The sequence below is a fragment of the Amblyomma americanum genome, chromosome 8 (genome assembly GCF_052857255.1).
Source record: "Amblyomma americanum isolate KBUSLIRL-KWMA chromosome 8, ASM5285725v1, whole genome shotgun sequence".
Taxonomy (NCBI): Eukaryota; Metazoa; Arthropoda; class Arachnida; order Ixodida; family Ixodidae; genus Amblyomma; species Amblyomma americanum.
The window spans coordinates 94,704,984-94,724,579 of record NC_135504.1 but is presented as its reverse complement, the minus strand read 5'-3'; the positions used below and the strand labels follow the sequence as shown (position 1 = coordinate 94,724,579).

The following is a 19,596-nucleotide window of genomic DNA, read 5'->3' as shown; positions in this document are numbered from 1 at the left end:
TAAACAGCAATGTTCTCATCTGGATATAGGACCGCACAACAATGTCAACTCCGAAAACACTATGATATACTATATTATGAGCAATGTGCTGGGTGTGAATCACGTACAGAAAAAAAAAGATGGATGCGCGCTAGTGCAGGACGGGAATTCCTAGCGCAATGCGCTCAACCAGCCAAATTAAGCAGCACACTATATCTGCACCGCTGTCAAATCCAACTGATGAATGCCCAGTGAAATTCTTCGCCGGTCAGCTATTGTGTCGCTTCTAATCGTTGTCTCAGTTCATTGCTTTTCGCGCGTATGGCTTGCTTTTTATCACGTGCTTCAGTGGTGACAGCATGACGCCACATAGCGGTTTTCATTGTTGAGGGGAAAGGCGGAGAGCAGTTGAAACTGCTTTGTAAAAGAAGGTATAAGAGGTGATGTCATATATATCGCCGAAGGTCTAAAGTGAGAAGCACTGGTTGCGTTGTTTTAGCGGAGTTATAACAGCATGGAAGAAATGGCAGAAGCAGATATTATGAGTGCCACTTTATTCACTGATTGACTCACGTAAGTAGCAATTCCCTACTGCTCAGTCTCTGATTTTCAATGATATGCAAATATGACCCGACGTTCTCAGACAATTTGGCTTGTATTGCTTCAGACTATTAAGAAAGGAGGAAGACATCGTATGCCTTGTTCCTGGCGCACGCTCACACCAATGCAGTTGATGCCCAAGTGAATAAAAGGACAAGAAGGAAAAATGAAGAGGATGCGAGCGACGGCAACAATTTTCTTGGCAGCAATTTACATAATGGACGCCTATTTAGCCTCTTCTGAACGCGCACCTAACGACACAGAGGCATCGGAAATCCCCATCGACATAAATGTTCAAGATATGCGAAAGGTAAAATGCCGAATACCCCACGATTTTTATCAAGAAAGCTTTGAAGGGTAATGTCTTACAGATAAATGGCGTCATCACGATAGCCTATAAAAAAAATATAAAGTATTCGCACACGCATTAGTGATGGTGTAATCTTAATCACGCAGGCAGAGAAAAAGGCTTTGTCCTAAATATGTGTTGTGGACAAATTCTGTGCGCATGGCCCGCGGGGTTGTAAGTCTAAGACTTTTCCCTCCCTCCGTGTGAGGTGTGAACCGCTCTTGTCAGTTTTTACTTGGACGAGAGAGAAGTGAGAAGTGTTTCTATTCTGTGTGCACTTCGTATAGCACCGGCAAATAATTACTCAGCACGACGCTGGCTTTGTTGTTAGTCTATTGTACTCTTTTCAAAGTTAATGCCGTTAGTTTGTACGGATGACAGACGCGAGCGAATCCAGACCACGAAGGTCGCCCGCCTTGAAACGAAGTAACATAGATATATGTGGCACACCCGGCTCCCAATCATGTGTCTATTCCATTGATGACCGGATGTAGATCAACATAAGTACTTCCTTTTATTAACGGCTATTCTCCGATGAACTTCTCAGTTTTGAGTCACGGACACCTTACATAATACCTCCTTTAAAAAACGACCAAGTGTCCAGTTTTTTATCACGGTATATAACGGCCGCAGCTATGACGACACCACCTACACCGGATTAGGGCCGGAGGTAGTGGCATATGGAGTAAATCTTTCTGGCTTGTAAATTTTTTGAACAAATGCGCGATAAGATAGGGTCTCTTCTTCAGCAGCTTTGCCATCTCTGGAAGGATTGGGTAAACTGAAGAGCCGGATCAATAAAAAAATTACCACAATCTATAAGGTTTAATGGCAAGGGGACTGCTAAATGTTTGCTGCAGAAAAATACCACAGTTTGAGCGAAATTAACGGCACAAGGTTGTTTAGAGGCAATCGGCGAACGAAGCTCCTGCACCCACGGTGGCGCCACTCGCGGAGAGGAGCGCACCTGCTCTAGGCATAGCTCGCCGCCGCGCGAGCTACAAGGGCTGGAAACTGACCGTGGAGGAGGGCCCTACTGCGTTTTCAATTTGCTGAGCTTGTTTACTTTAAACACATTCCGTTGATTGGTCGTTTCGTTGTCTATTGCGTAGGCTTGCACATGCGATATTTCATCAGGAAGTAGGTTTTAAAGCTCCAGTGGCTTGATCGCGCTTGTCTTGCGGCAAACATTGCATAAGGAGCACTGGGGTTGGTCAATTGCCAGATCACGAAGATATGAACACAAATATAATGCAGATTGGTTCCCCACACGCCACTCTAGAACATGTGGGAAGCTTTCTGCTTGCGATGAGAAACAAATGAAAAACGCCCGACTTACTATCGCTCTGCGCTGTTCCGATAACGACACGGACTTCTAGGATAAAAAAGTGGTAGTTAAACCGAGTAGACGTGCAAAAGCATGTTTCTAGCCTGGCTGGCCCGTCGGTTTTCTTTGCTGGATTGTCGGCACATCTGGTGACGATACTTGACTCAATGATTTAGAAAACACACTCATTATGTATTTTTGATGAGTACTGCGTGCAGTTTCTGATGGATTTGTGACTTATATTGGTCACCGATTTTCTGATTATAACGTGATGTGTGTTTTTCTGTTGAGATTCTCATCAGTTTCTTTTGCATGCGAGCTGAACTCATTATTCATTTCTGCGTGGTTTATTATGCATTGAAGCTAGAGTTATGGCCAAAAAGAATAATGTCGTGAATTCCATGTTTTAACGGCGCTTTGATATCACTCAGAAACCGCTGCGATGAATGTCTTATAAGTATAGTGAACATCCTCTAAAATATGCTGTTGCTACTTTCGCTGAAACATGGAATATTTCGAAACCACAATCTGACAATCATTGCTGCAAATGTTCCATCGACCCTCTGAAAGGAGCAAGCATCAATATCGAGAATAACACATTGCAATCCCTGCAAGTACATTCCATACCGGAACACTCACCTGATCTGTACTTTGCTCGCGCTCTCCCGCAATCCTGTTGTGCAGCTTCGTATGTACATTACATTAACGACGATAGGGGAATTTCGAGGTGTCATTATACGTCTAGGGTCAGCATGTTTGCTGTCAACCTTGCCAACTTGGGGCACTTCTGCATGCTCGGCGCTCTCTCTAACAGCTTGTTGTGACCCACTATTACAGTGCGTAGGCAGGTGAGACTGTGCAGATGAGTCCGTTTGCAATTTTTGCCATTTTTTCTCTTCTTCTCGACCATGCAAAAACATACGTTTTTTTTTAAAATTCTCCAGTTTTTTTTTCAGGCACTCACACCTCTACTGAGCTGCAACATAGCGATCATTTTTTTTTCTTGCTGCATTGCATCCGCTTAATACCGGGAGTGTTTTGGTGTCGGCAGGAGGAAGCTTAAGCACTCTCATATGGGAAATACGATAATTACGGTACCTATGCGACCACACGGCAAATGCGGGCAAGCACGGGGTAACAACGGTAACAAGGAGGAGGAGGGACTTTAATGGAACAGGAGAGGTCTGCCTGGTTGTCAACCACGCGTTTCGGCATTGGAAGTGCGCGCGGCTGTGCTAAAACAGATAAAACGCAGCGAAATCTGTAGGCACGGAAAATTCAAGCGTTTATTAAGAGGAAGTATTGCAGCGTCTTTATTGTTGGTAGTGTGCATTTCGCTTTGATCTCAAAGGCGCACAACACTTGCTTCTTCACGTCATGTGCGTGTTTTTTTCAAGAGTGCGCGGGGCTATGTTAAATTTCTTGTACGAAAAAAAAGGCCCTCCGAATTCATCCCTCTAGAACATGCAGTGCTGTCGAAACAAACGTCCGCACGCTTTTTCTTGTGTTGCCTTCGGTTTCATGCTATGCTACGCAGTCTGCAACGACGGCTGCACCGGAGCGATCCCGCAGAACTCTCAGCGCCGCGCACTGGGTGGCGCTAGCTGCTAAGCGATCGCGGCGGTTCGTTGCGAATTCTCGTCACCTGTAGCCGTTTACACGTTTGGCGTGCGCGGGTATTGTTTATTCTTCGAGACACAATGTTCGCTGTGTTAATTCCACCTTCCGGTTTCCGTGTTCAGCCAGCAGTAATATCTATGTTGATTTGTTCAGGCAATTTATTAGCGAAGCCAACAGCCACAGAAAGCAAGAAGAATATGGTATTTTTTTTTAATTTTGTGGTTTTGATCAATGGAGATAATTAGTAAATATTTTATCACTTGATGTAAGTTGTGCAATATGAAGCTAAACGTTACTAAATGCAAGAATTTCCCCAATTCTCGTCTACTTACTACACAATCTACCTTCTATGTCCATGGCATGACTCTTCAGACTGTGTCGTCTTATACATATCTGGGTGTTCACATCTCTTCTAACCTTTCTTGGAAAACTCATGTTGACTACATTGTAAAAGCGCCAGCCGCATCCTTGGATGCCTTCGCAGACATTTTTCGTCGGCACCGAGTTCATTAAAAATATATTGCTTTACGAAACATTGGTCCACATTAAACTGGAAGATGCTGCATTGGTCAGGAACCCTGGGGTCGAATCTTTCATTTCTGACTTAGGATCTGTTCAAAACAGCGGTCGTCGTTTCACACTTTCCAACTATTATCGCACTAGTAGTCTAACTGCCATGAAAGCTAACCTTTCCCTCCCGCTTCTTTCCAATCTCTGGTCAATAGCTGCATTATGTTCTTCTCACAAAATTTATCAGAATCTTTATCTTAAGGACAAGTTATTTAAAGGAACATCGTATATTTCAGCTCGCGGTGATCACCGCCACAAAGTTTGGATCCCTTCTTGTCCCACATATTTTCAAAATTCATTCTAGAACTTGTGTCATCTTGATACACCTTCTCCATTATATTGCTGAAATTAATGATACTTCTGCCTTTCGCAATGCCATTATTGATTTTACATAAGTGTGGGATTGTAACTATGTTTACTTAATTAGCCCGTCTTTTTTGTGGTTTGTTTTGTGTAATGCTTCTTTCGTAATGCTATTATCGATTTCATATAAGTGTGTGCTGCGGCTGTGTTTAATTTCCTGACTGCTGACTTTGTTTTGTGCTTGCATGCAATTCCCACTCCCTTTTGTAATTCCTGACATCCTTGAGGGTAAATAAATAAATAAGCAAGAAGACTGACACACAGCTAAACACATAACAAGGATTTACTGACGTTTAGACAGGGATGTCTTCAGCGTGCTACAAAATTATTTCGGACCAGTATTTATAGGGGTTGGAAAACGGCGACTACAGTGAGCACGAGTTACCCGCCCACCCACCCCGACTCTTAAAGAAAAAAAGGCACCTACGCGCTTGGTGCGTAAGGAGTCACAGTCGAGATGGGTGTCCAGTGGCCGTAATTCGGGCATAGCACAAAACGCAGAAACGCACACACGCACAGCACAAAACCGTGGAACACGCAAACACACATTCCATTCTCGTGGAGTTTCCGATAAAGTCATGGTCCGTAGCGGGTGAAGCCTTGAACAAAACACGTTTGCTTTATCGGATAAGTGCTTGCTTTCATTGAAGGAAGGTGCTGAGTCAGACGGACAGTTTTCGGGAAGAGTTATAACTAATCGGAAGGGGGATACGGGTCTTCGAGCCTTGAGTAAGGTAGTGTTTCTATATATGCCCATGCGGGTGCATATACAGGAGCACTAGAGTAAGGCAAGGCCCTGACGACTATGTCGTCGGAGTCATCCCTAACTTTACTTAGAAATGGTGCGTTTGACATCTTTGCCACAGGCATGTGCATGTCTGGCCAGAAGCGCGATGAAGGGTAGCAGAAGAACCGAGGCAATGTGCCAGGCTGCACCCTGCTGCTTTGTGCCCTTGCTTCCTGTTGCTCGCAATAGACCTGCATTTGGGCTCGCGTCAACTCCACCCAGTGACTAACCGGAGTGTGTGTAGGACAGGTGGAAATAATAATAAAAATAATGACTGTAAAGAAGAGGAAATAGAAAAAAATTGTAAATAATAAAAAGTAGTCAGACTGTGAAAACAACTTGCAAAAAGAAATTTAAAAATTGTTTTGTGGGGTTCCTTCACAACAGAGAATAGAATGTTTGCCATACTCAATTATGAATTTAATTATGTATTTCATTGGTTATATACACAGCTGAGTTTCCTTCCGACCTCATTATGTCCCGAGGAAGCTGTTTTGAACTCATATATGAGATGGGACTCTGGCACTTCTCTAAAATGATGCATGGAGAAGTTTGATTTAAGGTAGTTATTTTCAGGTTGCTAAATACGTGATGAGCAATGTTAACATGTCTGGACAAGGGGAAATTGGGTGGAGATTTAGAGTGTGCACGATGATTGTTGAACCTTATTCGGAAGCGGGTCTCTCTTTGTCAGATACATTGAAGCTGACACGTCGAACATTCAAGAATGTATACCACGTTCGAGCTGTCACACTTAAAGTTACCTTTCATTTTAATGAAAAAGTCAGAGGCTAGGTGCAGGCAGTGGTTGATGGTGTCATCAGGGCGCAGGCCTGCCAAAGAGGATAACTGCAGGATGCGCAGCCCGCGCTTAAAAGAATTCGAATTTAGGACGAAGTTAATATGGCGCGAATGTTTGTTTCGTCATTGCACGACATGCGGCGGTTCCGTAAAAGTAGAATTGCAGCGTTAATTTAGGGTGAGCATGTTATATTGTCTTTTTAGAATGTGCGATACGTTTGGAATAGAAGCCGTGTGTGTTCGAATTAGATTCGTGCGGCTAGATTTGTCGGTAGCATTGGAGCTCTTGGCAATCTCTTCGCGGTACAGTGTGCCTGCTCTGTCTACGGCATCTTCAATCATTTATTCGGGGCTTGCTTGTTACAACAGTGCGCCTGTTAGTTCTGTACAGTTAGATCTGAAGTTATACTTCCTTGAAAAGATGCGCCTAAAGCGGTGTGCTTGGCTGTAAAGGATGGCCGTTTTGCAGTGCCAATCTTGCCTGCCCTCAAAATGAAAATACTGCTGAGAATTCGTGTGTTACCGGTAGAGCTTGGTGACGAGCTGATTTTGAGAAACCGTGACTGTAACGTCCAGGAATTTCAGTGTTCAGTGCGAGTAGTAGTGCGAAAATTTGATATATGGTTGAGCACTGTCAAAGGCTGTAATAAAACTTACAAGCGCTGTTTCACTGTGCGGAGAAACTAGGAAAATATCGTCAACGAAATGATTCTTGTAAAGTGCATTGGAACAGCATTTTGCAAGAAAGTCCTCCTATAAGATAGGCATAAAATATTTTCATAATTGGCTTTATGCTTGCTCTCATAAGTGTGCCGCTAATTAGGATGTAATGGGAGTCGTCGAATTCGAAAGTGTTGATTGTTAGAATCAGTTTGAGTAAAGACTTAAGTGTGCTGCTGTCAATTAATTTGCCATGTAATGACCGGTTGTAAGCCTTAAGTACTGCCTGAGTTTCCTAAGTGTGTGGCATGTTTGTGTAGAGTGACGCAACGTCTGGAGTTACAAGCAAGGAGTTAGTAGGGATAAAGAGACCTAAAACTTTGGAGAGGAACTAGTCGGTGTTCTTGATACATGACAACAATGTAGGTTGAAGTTTGTTTATGATGCTGTTACCGCATTGGGAAAGGTTTTCAGTGGCGGTGCCTAGCTGGAATCGATCTGGCGTCCAGGGTACACTTGTTTGTGAATTTTAATTCCTATGTGTGCATATATATATATATATATATATATATATATATATATATATATATATATATATATATATATATATATATATATATATATACATATATATATATATATATATATATATATATATATATATATATTGTAATAAGGAACGCCTTGCAAAGCACACCGTCGCGAACAACCAGCGGTAAAGTCCAGGCGCAGACCAGAGGCAGCGGTCAGTCCAGAGCACGCACGAGGGACGAAGCGTTCTGCGCTTCTCGTCGTCTTCGTTAAGCGCCAGCCTCCGCAGATTCCCGAGCTCTGAAGCGGCACTTTTTCAAATTGAGTTGGAGGCCAGCGTCGGCTAGGCAGCGAAGAACAGCCTCGAGACGCTGGAGGTGACACGAAAAGTCCGGGAAAAAAATTACAACGTCGTCTAGATAACAAAAGCATGTGTGCCCTTTGAGCCCTGGTAGTATGATGTCCATCATGCGCTCGAATGTAGCGGGCGCACTGTAGAGACCGAAGGGCATGACATTAAATTCATAGAGCCCGTCGGGTGTGACGAATGCAGTTTTTGGCGATCGGCCTCCGCCATCGGCACCTGCCAGTAACCGGAGCGTAAGTCCAATGAAGAGAAGAACTCAGCGCCATGCAGGCAGTCGAGGGCATCGTCGATACGGGGGAGAGGGGAAATGTCCTTGCGTGTAATCTTGTTCAGACGATGGTTGTCCACTTAGAACCGGATGGAACCGTCTTTTTTCTTGACCAGGACCACTGGCGATGCCCACGGGCTTTGTGACGGGTGTATCACGTGGCGCTTGAGCATGTCGGTCACCTGCTCGTCAATGAGTCGGCGCTCAGCGGCTGACACGCGGTACGGACGTTGGCGCAGAGGGGCATGGGTTCCAGTGTCAAAATAGTGGGTAGCGGTGGTGGTGCGGCCCAAGGAAGGTTGCTGGTAGTCAGACGAAGCTTGAAAACGGTGCAGAACGGCGATAAGCTGGTCTCGCTGGGTAGACGTCAAGGCGGCGTCGACAGAACGGTGAAAAATATCGACAGACGACTGATTTGTGATTGGAGCAGGCGTAATGGCGCTGACGTGAAGGCCGGCGGTGCAATCAACGAGGGGTTATGCTGAGGCGGGATCGAGAGAGGAAACACTACCAAGCGTTTGGCCACGGAGTAAAGTGGTAGGGCAAGAGAACGGGTCGGCCACATAAATAGCGCTTGAGCCACGAACAATTGTCAGCACGGCATGAGACAGCACACAGACTTCTGCTCAGCGCATCATAAAGAGGGGGTATAAGTGACAGTTGCATCTGAGAGATCAGCACAAGAGGCACCAGAACTGAAGAGAAAGGCGGAACGTCTGTGTCGTCTGAGATGACCACAGTAGCGGCAGCAGCACCGGGTACGACCAAGGGAGCGTCACTGTAGGGCGACAAGTTAAGCTGAGCACGAGCGCAGTCAATAATGGCGTGATGTGAGGAGAGGAAGTCCCAACCAGGGATAACGTCATGAGAGGAGCGGGCGAGGACGACGAACTCGATTGTGTAGGGAACGTTCTAGATAAGCAGGCGGGCGGTGCAGGCGGCTAACGGTCGAATGTCCTGAGCGCTGGCGGTGCAGAGAGAAACGGCAGGAAGGTGCATAGTCACTTTTTTGAGTCAGCGACAGCGTATGTGACTAAGAACGGAAACTGCGGCGCTAATGTCAACAAGTGCTTCGACGGCAACTCCCTCAACGAACACGGTAATAATATTGGCAGGCACAGAAACAAGTCTTGAGTGTGTCGCTGGTGACGCAGTTCTTGTCTCCGGAACTGCGGCCGTTAGTTTTCCGCGTGGACGGCGGGTTGGCGGCGGGGCATTGGAGAACGGGAACGGCGGCCACGAGACGGCAAGCGGTGGCAGCGGGGAGGGTAACAAGGAGAAGAAGAATCCGGAGGCAGCTCGTGTGACGCATTCGAGGACGACGGCGGAAGGTCGTACGTCGGCTCACGCCTATAATCGTAGAGACGGTGGTCACGACTGCTGCATAAACAAGCCACGTGGCCAACGGCGCCACAGGAATAGCAAATAGGGCGGTTGTCTTGTGTGCGCCAGGGGTTCAGTGGCTGGGGCTGTGATCGGGGGCGGGCAACCGGACGGTAAAGTGCGGTTGGAGGTCGCTGGGGTTCTAACTGCCGGGTAGGTGGCCTGTAGGACGGGGCAGCAGGTGAGGGCCGCGACCACACCACGGCATCGGTGTACGTGAGAGGAGCCGCGATCAGGGGTGTCTGAGGAGGAGGTGGCAGGACTACAGCGACCTGCTCCTCGATAACACGCTGTAGGTTGGGAGTGAGCGAAGGCGCAGGCGTAGGCGGCCAGGTAGACAAAGATTGCTGGCGTGCGCCTTCCTCACGTACAAACTGCTGGATGCGCTGGAGGGGCGACTGTCGGTCCAGAGCACTGTCACCTGGGAGAGCGAAGCTAGAAAGTGTGGCCTCCTGAAAGCCTGCACGCCGGGTAGAAAGGCGCGGTTTGCGCAGTTCATCGAAGCTTTGGCAGTAGCCGATGACACCGGAGACAGTCTGGAGATCTTTGGCGACGAGAATCTGGAAGGCATTGTCCTCAATGCCTTTCATAATATGTCCGATCTTGTCGGCCTTGGTCATAGAAGGGTTGACACGCTTGCAGAGGTCGACGACATCTTCTATATAAGTGGGGAAGTTTTCACCGGTTTGCTGGGCCGGACTTCTCAAGCGTTGCTCGGCGCGAAGCTTTCGCACTGCTGGGCAGCCAAAGACTTCTGTCAGACTGGTTTTTAGAGCTGCCCAGCTTGAGACGTCAACCTCGTCGTTTCGAAACCAGAGACTAGCTACGTCGCTCAAATAAAAGACAATGCTGGTGAGGTTGACGCTATCGTCCCACTTATTGTGTGCGCTTACGCGTTCGTAGGATGCCAACCAATCCTCCACAACAAGTTATCTGAGCCGTTGAAGATGGCCGGGAAACGCTGCCGCGCGGCCTCGGAACAGAAGTCAGCCGACGGAAGCGGTGAAGCGGTTTGGGTGACGGTCGCGGGCTTTGCAGAGGCGGTAGGCAATGCGGGTGTGCGAAGCTCCAGGGCGAGAGGTTCGTTGGAACCTCCACCACTTGTAATAAGGAACGTCTTGCAAAGCACAGCGTCGCGAATAACCAGCGGTACAGTCCAGACGCAGACCAGAGGCAGCCGTGAGTCCAGAGCATGTTCGTGGGATATAGCGTTCGGCGCTTCTCGTCGTCTTCTTCGTTAAGCGCCAGCCTCTGAAGATTCCAAATCCGAAGGCCAGTTTTAATATATATATACGTGCACTTCCCTATATTCTCCACGCTGGAGTTCGCAGTCTGAGAAGTGATAGATTCAAGGCGGAAAGCTGGGCTAGTTGGTGTTTCATCATGAATCACCTGCCAAATTCTTTGATAGCAAACTACTGAGAAAAGCGTTCCGTATTCTCTTGGATGCAGCGCTGATTATTTCTTTAGAATGACGTTGCTTCTGAGACTAGAGGGTAGCCAGCTGTGGCTATGCAGCCATTGAAGCGCTTCTAAATGTTCATATTTGAGCCCAATGAACCGGCTTTTTGCACATGTGTATCCTTCAGTATATTCTCTAGAAAAAGTTTCTCCTCGTTATTCTGGCTTGCGAATGTCTTTTTTTTGTCTCAGTGATGGCTGCCCAATATCCTAAAGATGCTATATGCAGATGTTTCACAGCCCCTAACAGTTTGTTTAATGCACATCATGCATGTCTCAAACTTCGAAGCTCATATTTTTGCTTCTTTCTCTAACATTAATAAAGTGAGACGATACCTGAGTGAATTGCTACGGAACAGCGCGCAAAGACGGCACACAAGAAAGCAGAGGAAACAACAAAGTTCGGCGTCGAGCCATCTCTCAATCCTGTTCTAAAGTGGCCGCTGGCCAGCCAAGCGAATGAGGTGAAGCGTGCGCGACGCGTCTCGGAATGCGCGGGTGCGCATGCGCAGGGCCACAGGACCAGACTGTGTGTCACGTGGGTCTTGTCTTGCGTTTACTCTCAGATAAGGGCTTGTGGCCCGTTGTTGTTGAGAATTTTCGGGTTGTTTACGGTTTCAAAATAGGGAACGTTTCAATCAAAATGCTTCAAGTCTTCATAATTATGTATTACTTTCCGTTCGGCCTTCAAATGAGAAACAGAAGGCGAGGCTCCTGAATGAGGACTTGTATCTCGAACGCCCTTCCACTAGGATGGATAAGACGGAGCGGCTCAAGCTTGATGTATTTTTCACGATCAAGTCTCACAAGCCGTGCATGCCCTTTGGCGCAATAGTTTCGGAAAATAGAACGTGGCAACATGAAATTTTCTTCCACCTGCAGCAACATCTGAACAAGTTGCACATCGAAGACTCATTCAGGGTCAACAATTCCGAGAAAGTAGCACCTTTTTTTTTGCAAGAAATAGCCATGTTCGGGTATAACGCCTTCAGCATTGATGTGGTCGATTTTTATTACTTGCTCCCGCAAGGCCGCTCTGCTTCACTGTGTAAGAGAGTGCATGATCAATGACAATTTATAAAATGCTTGTTTAGAAGCCAGTGTAGAATATCATTTGAGTCTTTCTCGCAGTTACTGGCCTTTTACCTAAATTAAACATTCGTATCTTGGCGTCATGTCACGCGTATTACCAAGCCGTTATTCTGTATTGGAGCATGCGTGGCGGCCTGTTTAAGGTGATGACCATGATGATGATTATGAATTTTTATGGCGCAAGGGCACCTATGGACATAGAGCGCCATGGAACAAGGTATTTACGACTTCACAAGGTGGGGTCAAAGACCCATTTCCCCATCAATTCACCCTAACCAATCCCAGCACCAGACCAGGGGAAAGATTGTACCCAATGTATCCCTGGTGGGTATCCGGCGGCACTGGGGATGGAACCCCGCACCACCAGCATGCGAGGCGGATGCTCAACGCTCAACCACTGGGACACCGCTGCGGTGAGCCCCACTGTTTAAGGGATATTTTCTAGCTATGGCCGACTGCCATGTCGTCGCTGGCCTGAAATGGATAAATGCTCGCGTGTTCCGTTTTGTGGACGATAACCTTGTCGTTGTCGAGGGAAGTGTTCCGCCTCATTTACATGAAGATGCGCTGAAGGCTCCTAAGGAGCGTATGGTGGGGCTGTCCTTCATGTTGGAACTTCCCGTTGGAACTCACGCTGGACCCTCGGTTAGGTTTTCTGAATGACCACGCTTGCTGGGCGTACGATCCCCGGACAGCAAAACCATTGCTCGACTACAGGTCTGCTCACTTGAAACTTGTAAAAACAAGCATTGCGGTTATGTGTTTAGGGTCGGCGATTTCGAAGCGATGCTTTCTCGCCATTCAAAACAGCCTTTAGACCCAAGCTGCGGGATGAATAAGCGCCGGGTTTTCGCTCTTTGTCTTCACGTCGGTGGGCGAGAGTTTGCTGAAACGCGCCAGAAAAGGTCCCACAAGCGCCCCTGAACCCGAACGAAAGGAAAAACGAAATTGTGCAGTGGTGCCCTACGTCCATAGAATGACACATCGCTTCAAAGAAGTGGTTTATGGTTTATGAGGGTTTAACCTCCCAAACCGACTCAGGCTATGAGAGACGCCGTAGTGAAGGGCTCCGGAAATTTCGACCACCTGGGGTTCTTTAACATGCACTGACATCGTACAGTGCACGGGCCTCTAGAATTTCGCCTCCATCGAAATTATACCGCCGCGGCCGGTATCGAACCCGCGTCTTTCGGGCCGGCAGCCGAGCGCCGTAACCACTCAGTCACCGCGGCGGCGCTTGAAACAAGTAGGATCTAGATACGGCGTACAAGTTTTGTTTTCTGTTCAAAGGAACCGTTGGCCACATCTGCGCTTGAGCCCACAGAAGAGCTGAGTTATAAAGCAATACGGGATGTAGTATTCCGCACCTGTTTAAGTATAGCGTCATGGCACGCTTGTGACGAAAGCCGTTATTCTGTATTGGAGCATGCGTGGAGCCCTGTTTAAGGTGGTGATCGGTGTAGTCTAGAGCATTCCGCTTTGTGCTGAACAACATATATAGGCCACACGAGTTGTTGCCTCAATAATCGAATACAGGAGCATTTCCGTTCGCTCTCAATTCGGCGACCCTAGCAAACCATTGCAAGACATGCGAAGGGTGTTCCCCATTTCTCAATAGGACTGTGGTGTTATTCAGGCTCCGAGATAAAGCAACCCGAGACCTTGCAGAAGCGTCTCAGATAAGAAAAGCGGAAGACTCGCGCGTTAGCAGCACAACCTTGACCTTGCATGAGAATGAATTTACTTTTGTTGACAGTTTTTGCTTCATTTTTATTGACCATTGACACATGTTGTATAACCAGATCACTTGCAGATCAGCGACATTTTAACGAGTGCTTGACCTTTTCGATGTACTGTGTAAACCCTTGGCGTGCAGAACAGCGATGTTTAAAATAATGTTTTTGCGAATAAACCTCAATTGGTAATCCAGCGCTTTGTTGTGTATTGTGACATTCCTTGTGTGCTGCGAGGTTCCACGTTCCACGGCGCGGCGTAGACGGAGACCCAGATGACAGCGGCATCATCATTTACCCAGCCATGCTCTTTGAGTGACGACCAGAACAACCGGACCCGCCGCCGCCGCCGCGGGGAAACAGGCTTTATCCTCCCCAATTTCCGGGCACATTCCAGGACAAGGGAGCTGTCAGCGGGCCAGAGCGCGCCGTACCACAGCCGACGCTATGCGCTACCGCGAAGACAACATTCTTTCCCTCCTTCCCCTTTCGACGTGGGCTATCGCCGGGAAGGCACCCACAGCTTCCCGCCGTGCCTCGTGAACAAAAGCGCATTCCCAGAAGGGCCGTGACGGACACCTGTCATGGCGGACAGGCAGTACTCGCCAAGAATGTGGAAAGACAGGCGCTAGTGAATTAGCTCCGAAGAGAGAGCCTGTGTATACTCTCACTTGAGAGAGAGTGGTGGCGTTTTTGTTGTTTATTTAGTTTGTATTGTTAACAGACTCTGGGTTCGAGGCTAAGCCCAACCCAAGGGGTGGTCCCCATCTCGCATGTTATTTTGGATTGGAGAATTGATGCTTTGGGCGGGCCACTGGAAATGACCGCCCTTAGTCCTTTGTTAATCAAGTGCTTAAAAGCACATGTAAACGGATGCAGTCGAGTCGGAGCTGAGGACGACATCGTTCGCCAAGAGGGCCTTCAGCGCCGAAGCCCGACGGCGTGCAGCTTCTGCCAGCAACCGCTCGAGCCCAACTCCGGAGCCACTCCATCGCCCCCATGAAGTCGTCGGCACGTAAGCTCGGACGCCCCAGCCTCTGATGTATAACCTTAATCATGTGTAATTATTGAATATACCTGTTTGTTTAAACTGAGCCATACGGTGTCTCTTTGCCTCTCCGTCCCGTGTGGACCTGCGCATTATGGGGGTCATCACACTGGTGTCAGGAGTGGGGTCTCAAAAGCAAATGTCCTCTGAATGCTGCGACATTCATGACTTCAAAATTGTAATCAAAAGGGAATCACGGGACTGATTGTGGGACTTTTACCCCCATTTGAGAGGCTTGAGGCACCGGAGGGCTTGAAAAAAAAATGACTGTATCTGAGGGAGCTCCCACTCCACAGCCGTCGCTCGGAGCAAGCATGCTGGCATTAGGAAGCGTCATTCCGACGTTTACGGGAGATAAGACGGGGGTTCCAATCTGCGATTTCTTTTCCATGCTAGAAGAGATTGGGAAAATGGGGGGATGGTCCGATGCTCAAATGCTGGGAATGGCGAGGTGTAAGATGGCAGGAGCTGCTCATGATTTTGCATGGCGAGACGAAAAAGTAAAATCCACAAAATCATTTGCGGAATTTAAGAAGCTCGCGTTTGAGCATTTCGACACTGAACCACGTCACGTGCGGGTACAGAGGTTCCGTGACGCCGGACAGATGGTAGGGGAGGACGTGCGAACATTTGCGTGGCGGCTTCAGCGCCTAGCACGCGATACGTTAAGCAGGGAGGAGGAAGGAGACCAGCTAAGGAAGAAATACGCGGAGGATCTACTTAAAGAGGAAATGACCGCTTTGTTCGTGGCTGGTCTGCAAGACCCCGTGCGCCGGTTCGTGCTCTCGCGCAAGCCGAGCAATTTCGACCAAGCCGTGGAGGCCGCATTGGATGAGGAACAAAATGAGGCGTTAACGACAGCCGCAGCGAGAGTACGCGTCATAGAGAGAGCGGTGCTCAACCCTGAGGTTGCTCTCTTGACAGAGCGGTTAGATCGCTTAGAACAGCTGCTATCTCAGCAGGTAGAATGCCAGGTTGAAGCGCGCGCTCAACAGCGCCCATTCGCTGGAAACCGGAGACCGCCACAAAGCAACAAGCGCGGTATGCGAGATTTTGAAGAAATCGTATGCTTCGCTTGCCAGGGTCGCGGACACATCGCCAGGTTCTGCCAAAACGTGCGCCGTGGGGAGCCACAAAGAGAAGCAGGCGAGACACGCCCTAAGCAAGCCTACAGCGGGGCTCCAGATACCGAGACAAAAAACTAGTTAGTCCTCCCCAGCCTGAGGAGCGTGGGGAGGGAGCAGTAGATGATGAGGTGGTGGTAGTTTGTGTGGCCGACGAGGCATGCCCTGTTGTGCGTTGCAAGTTAAATGGTTGTTGCATGGAATTGTTGATAGATACGGGGTCAAAGGTGACATTGCTTAAGGAGAGCAGTTTTAACACGCTTCGAAGGAAGGGGGACCGCGAGGTGTTGGAAGCGTCTGGTGGCATGGCAACCAAATTTGTAGGCATAACGGGGGATCCTCTTGGCATAAGTGGACTCTACCGGTTACACTTCTCTCTCGGCGGAATTGCATTGGAGCACCCCTGCTACGTATGCCCGGACACGGTGTCTCTGCCAAACGGAGTGTCAGGTATATTAGGGCAGGATTTTTTGAGAAAAGGGAAGGTAGTAGTCTCATTCTCTGAGGAAGAGGTTAATGCGGGCGGCTCAAAAGTTCCGTTTTTGAACAGGAGAGGGGCTGAGATTCGCATTACCGATATTGACACCCGTCAAACAGTGGGATCATTGGAGAAGGTATATTCGCGGGTTGCCGTCCGGCTGGTCGAGGAGGCGGTCGTCCTTCCTTGGTCGGAGCACATTTTGTACGCGTTTGTGCCTTCAGATGTAGAGAGCGGCGCCGTGGGAGTGCTTGAGCCGGTCGACTCTCTCAGCAATGGCCTGAAGGCAGCCGCGTGCCTCGTGACAGTTAATGACGCCCACAGAGTGCCCCTACGGGTGGTTAACTGTAGCCAGCAGCCACTGAGCCTTCCCAAGAACAAACCATTGGCTTTCTTCACCTCTGCGATAGAGCAACGTGAGCCCACCGATAAGGTACTCGCAACTGTAGAGCATGCTAGTCCTTCGGCTGCTCCAAAGGTGTCGTTCGATCTTTCTCACGTAAAATCCAGGGAGAGGGAGGCTCTGGCTGGTTTGCTGAACGACTACTCGGAGGTATTCGCCGCGTCCAACCTGGATTTGGGCTGCTGTGGCGTTATAAAGCACAGGATAGAAACCGGCACTTCATCGCCCGTTTACCAGCGTGCGTACAGGATTCCTTACTCCCAACGTGAGGAGATGGAGCGGCAGGTGCAGGACCTGATTGATCGCGGCATTGTCGAACACTCAAAGTCACCCTGGGGAGCACCAGCACTATTGGTGGAAAAGCCAGATGGCTCGTATCGATTGGTAGTGGACTACCGCAAACTAAATGCCGTAACTCGCATCGATCCATACCCCATCCCCAATATACTGGAGACGCTTTCTCAGCTGGGCTCTGCCAGGTACTTCACGGTAGTGGACATGGCGGCGGGATTCTGGCAGATAGCAGTGGATCCGGCAGATGCCGAGAAAACGGCATTCAACACGCCCTCAGGGCATTATGAATGGAAAAGAATGCCGATGGGTCTGGCCAACAGCCCTGCTGTCTGGCAGAGAACCGCTGATGTTATCCTGGCAGGTCTTCTGGGGAGGCTGTGCTTCGTGTATATGGATGACATTATCATATACAGTGACAGTTTTGATAACCATTTGCGCGATATTGAGCAGGTTTTGGTGCGACTAAGAGCAGCGGGACTCAAGCTGAAGCCCTCTAAGTGCCAATTCCTCAAAAACGAGGTGAAATACCTCGGGCACGTTGTTTCAGCTGACGGCGTGCGACCGGACCCTGAGAAACTAAGGTGTGTCTCGGATTTTCCATCCCCGACTAGCGTCCGCCAGGTCCGGCAGTTTCTCGGCCTGATCGGTTACTACCGAAGGCACATAGAGGAGTTCGCCAAGCTCGCTAAGCCGCTCACCGCCTTAACAGCCAAAAATGTCGCCTTTCGCTGGGACGAAAACGCGGAGAATGCTTTTGGGGCCCTGAAAAGGAAGCTAATGAGTGCACCGCTGTTGCGCCACCCGGATTTTAGTTTGCCCTTCGTTATGGCCACAGATGCGTCAAAGTTCGCAGTTGGTGCCGTGCTATCTCAGGTTATCGAGGGCAAAGAACATCCCGTTGCTTTTGCTAGCCGACAGCTGAGCCCCACAGAGCAAAAGTACGGAGCTACGGAAAGGGAGTGCCTCGCCGTTGTCTGGGCAGTAAAGCACTTCAGATGCTACCTTTACGGCCGCAAATTCAAGCTAGTCACAGACTGCCATCCTCTGAAATGGGTGATGAGTGTCAGGGACCCTAGCTCGCGACTCGCTAGATGGAATCTACACCTGCAGGAATACTGCTTTGAAGTTGAGCACAAGTCAGGAAAGACACATCTGAATGCTGATGCACTCAGCCGCACAGCTGCCGTGGCAGCTATAGATGAGTTTGTCCCCGTAGTCGACCCCGCCGAATTACGCACAGAGCAGTGCAAAGATCCTGACCTGAAGCGAATAATCGAAAGCTTAGAGGGCGCACCGTCTCACCCCGAACAGCTAGGTTATTTCATTGGCAAAGACGGCACCCTGTGTCGGCGCACGAGGCCAACCAGGAAAGAGAGACCAGAGAAAACCGCTTGGGAGAGAGTCGTCATACCTCGGTCGTGGACAGAAAGGGTTCTTCGCGCGTTTCACGATGCGCCATGCGCCGGTCATTTTGGCGTAGCGAAGACACGCAGGCGTGTGGAGCGTTTGTACTATTGGAGTGGCATGCGACAGGATGTTAGAGACTACTGTGCGAAGTGTCATTCCTGTCTCGAAAGAAAAACACCCAAGGGACGAAGACCAGCTCCAATTCAGCCGTTCCCTGAGGTTTCGGCTCCCTTCGAGCGGACAGGTATGGACATAATGGGCCCCTTGCCCACGACCACTTCCGGAAACAAGTACATTTTAGTATTTGTCGATCACCTTTCAAAATACACGGAAGCGGTAGCACTCCCAGATCAGAAGGCAGACACGGTTGCAAGAGCATTTGTCGAACAGATCGTGCTCCGACATGGACCCCCGAGGCAACTCTTGACAGATCGGGGAACAAACTTCGTGTCGCAGCTAATGAGGAGAGTTTGCGAGCTGCTTAAGATCGCTAAGAAGCAGACAACACCGTACCATCCGGCTTGCAACGGCGCGGTGGAGCGACTGAACCAAACCGTGGCCGGGTTCCTGTCGCATTTTGTTTCGCGCGACCAGCGGGACTGGGACTTGTGGCTCCCGTATGCAATGTTTGCCTACAATTCCGCAGCACACGAGAGCACGGGCGAATCGCCATTCTTTCTTCTCTACGGCCGAGACCCGGACCAGCCTAGTGAAGTGCCAGAGGGCCCCCGTCGTGTCCCATACGCTTCACTGGACGACTATAAGGTTGAGCTAGAATCGCGCTTGCAAGTGGCGAGGGACATCGCAAAGGAGTCCTTAAAGAAAGCGGCGAAGCGCAGGAAGGAGGTGCACGATCGCAGTGCTAGAGACGCGCCGTTTGATGTGGGGGACAGCGTGTACATTGAAAACTGCCAAAGGCAGATTGGGCTAGCTCGTAAGTTCCAGACGAAG

At 49.0% G+C, this 19,596-nt stretch overlaps 1 long non-coding RNA gene across 1 annotated transcript in view; it reads left to right on the top strand.

Moving 5' to 3' along the window:
- Positions 1 to 381: 381 nt before the first annotated feature.
- LOC144100556 (uncharacterized) overlaps positions 382 to 19,596 on the top strand; it is a 29,179-nt gene continuing 9,964 nt past the window's right edge. Inside the window, exons 1-2 of the long non-coding RNA XR_013307728.1 lie at positions 382 to 552; positions 647 to 889. This is a non-coding gene — a long non-coding RNA (uncharacterized LOC144100556). The remainder of the gene's footprint in view (positions 553 to 646; positions 890 to 19,596) is intronic.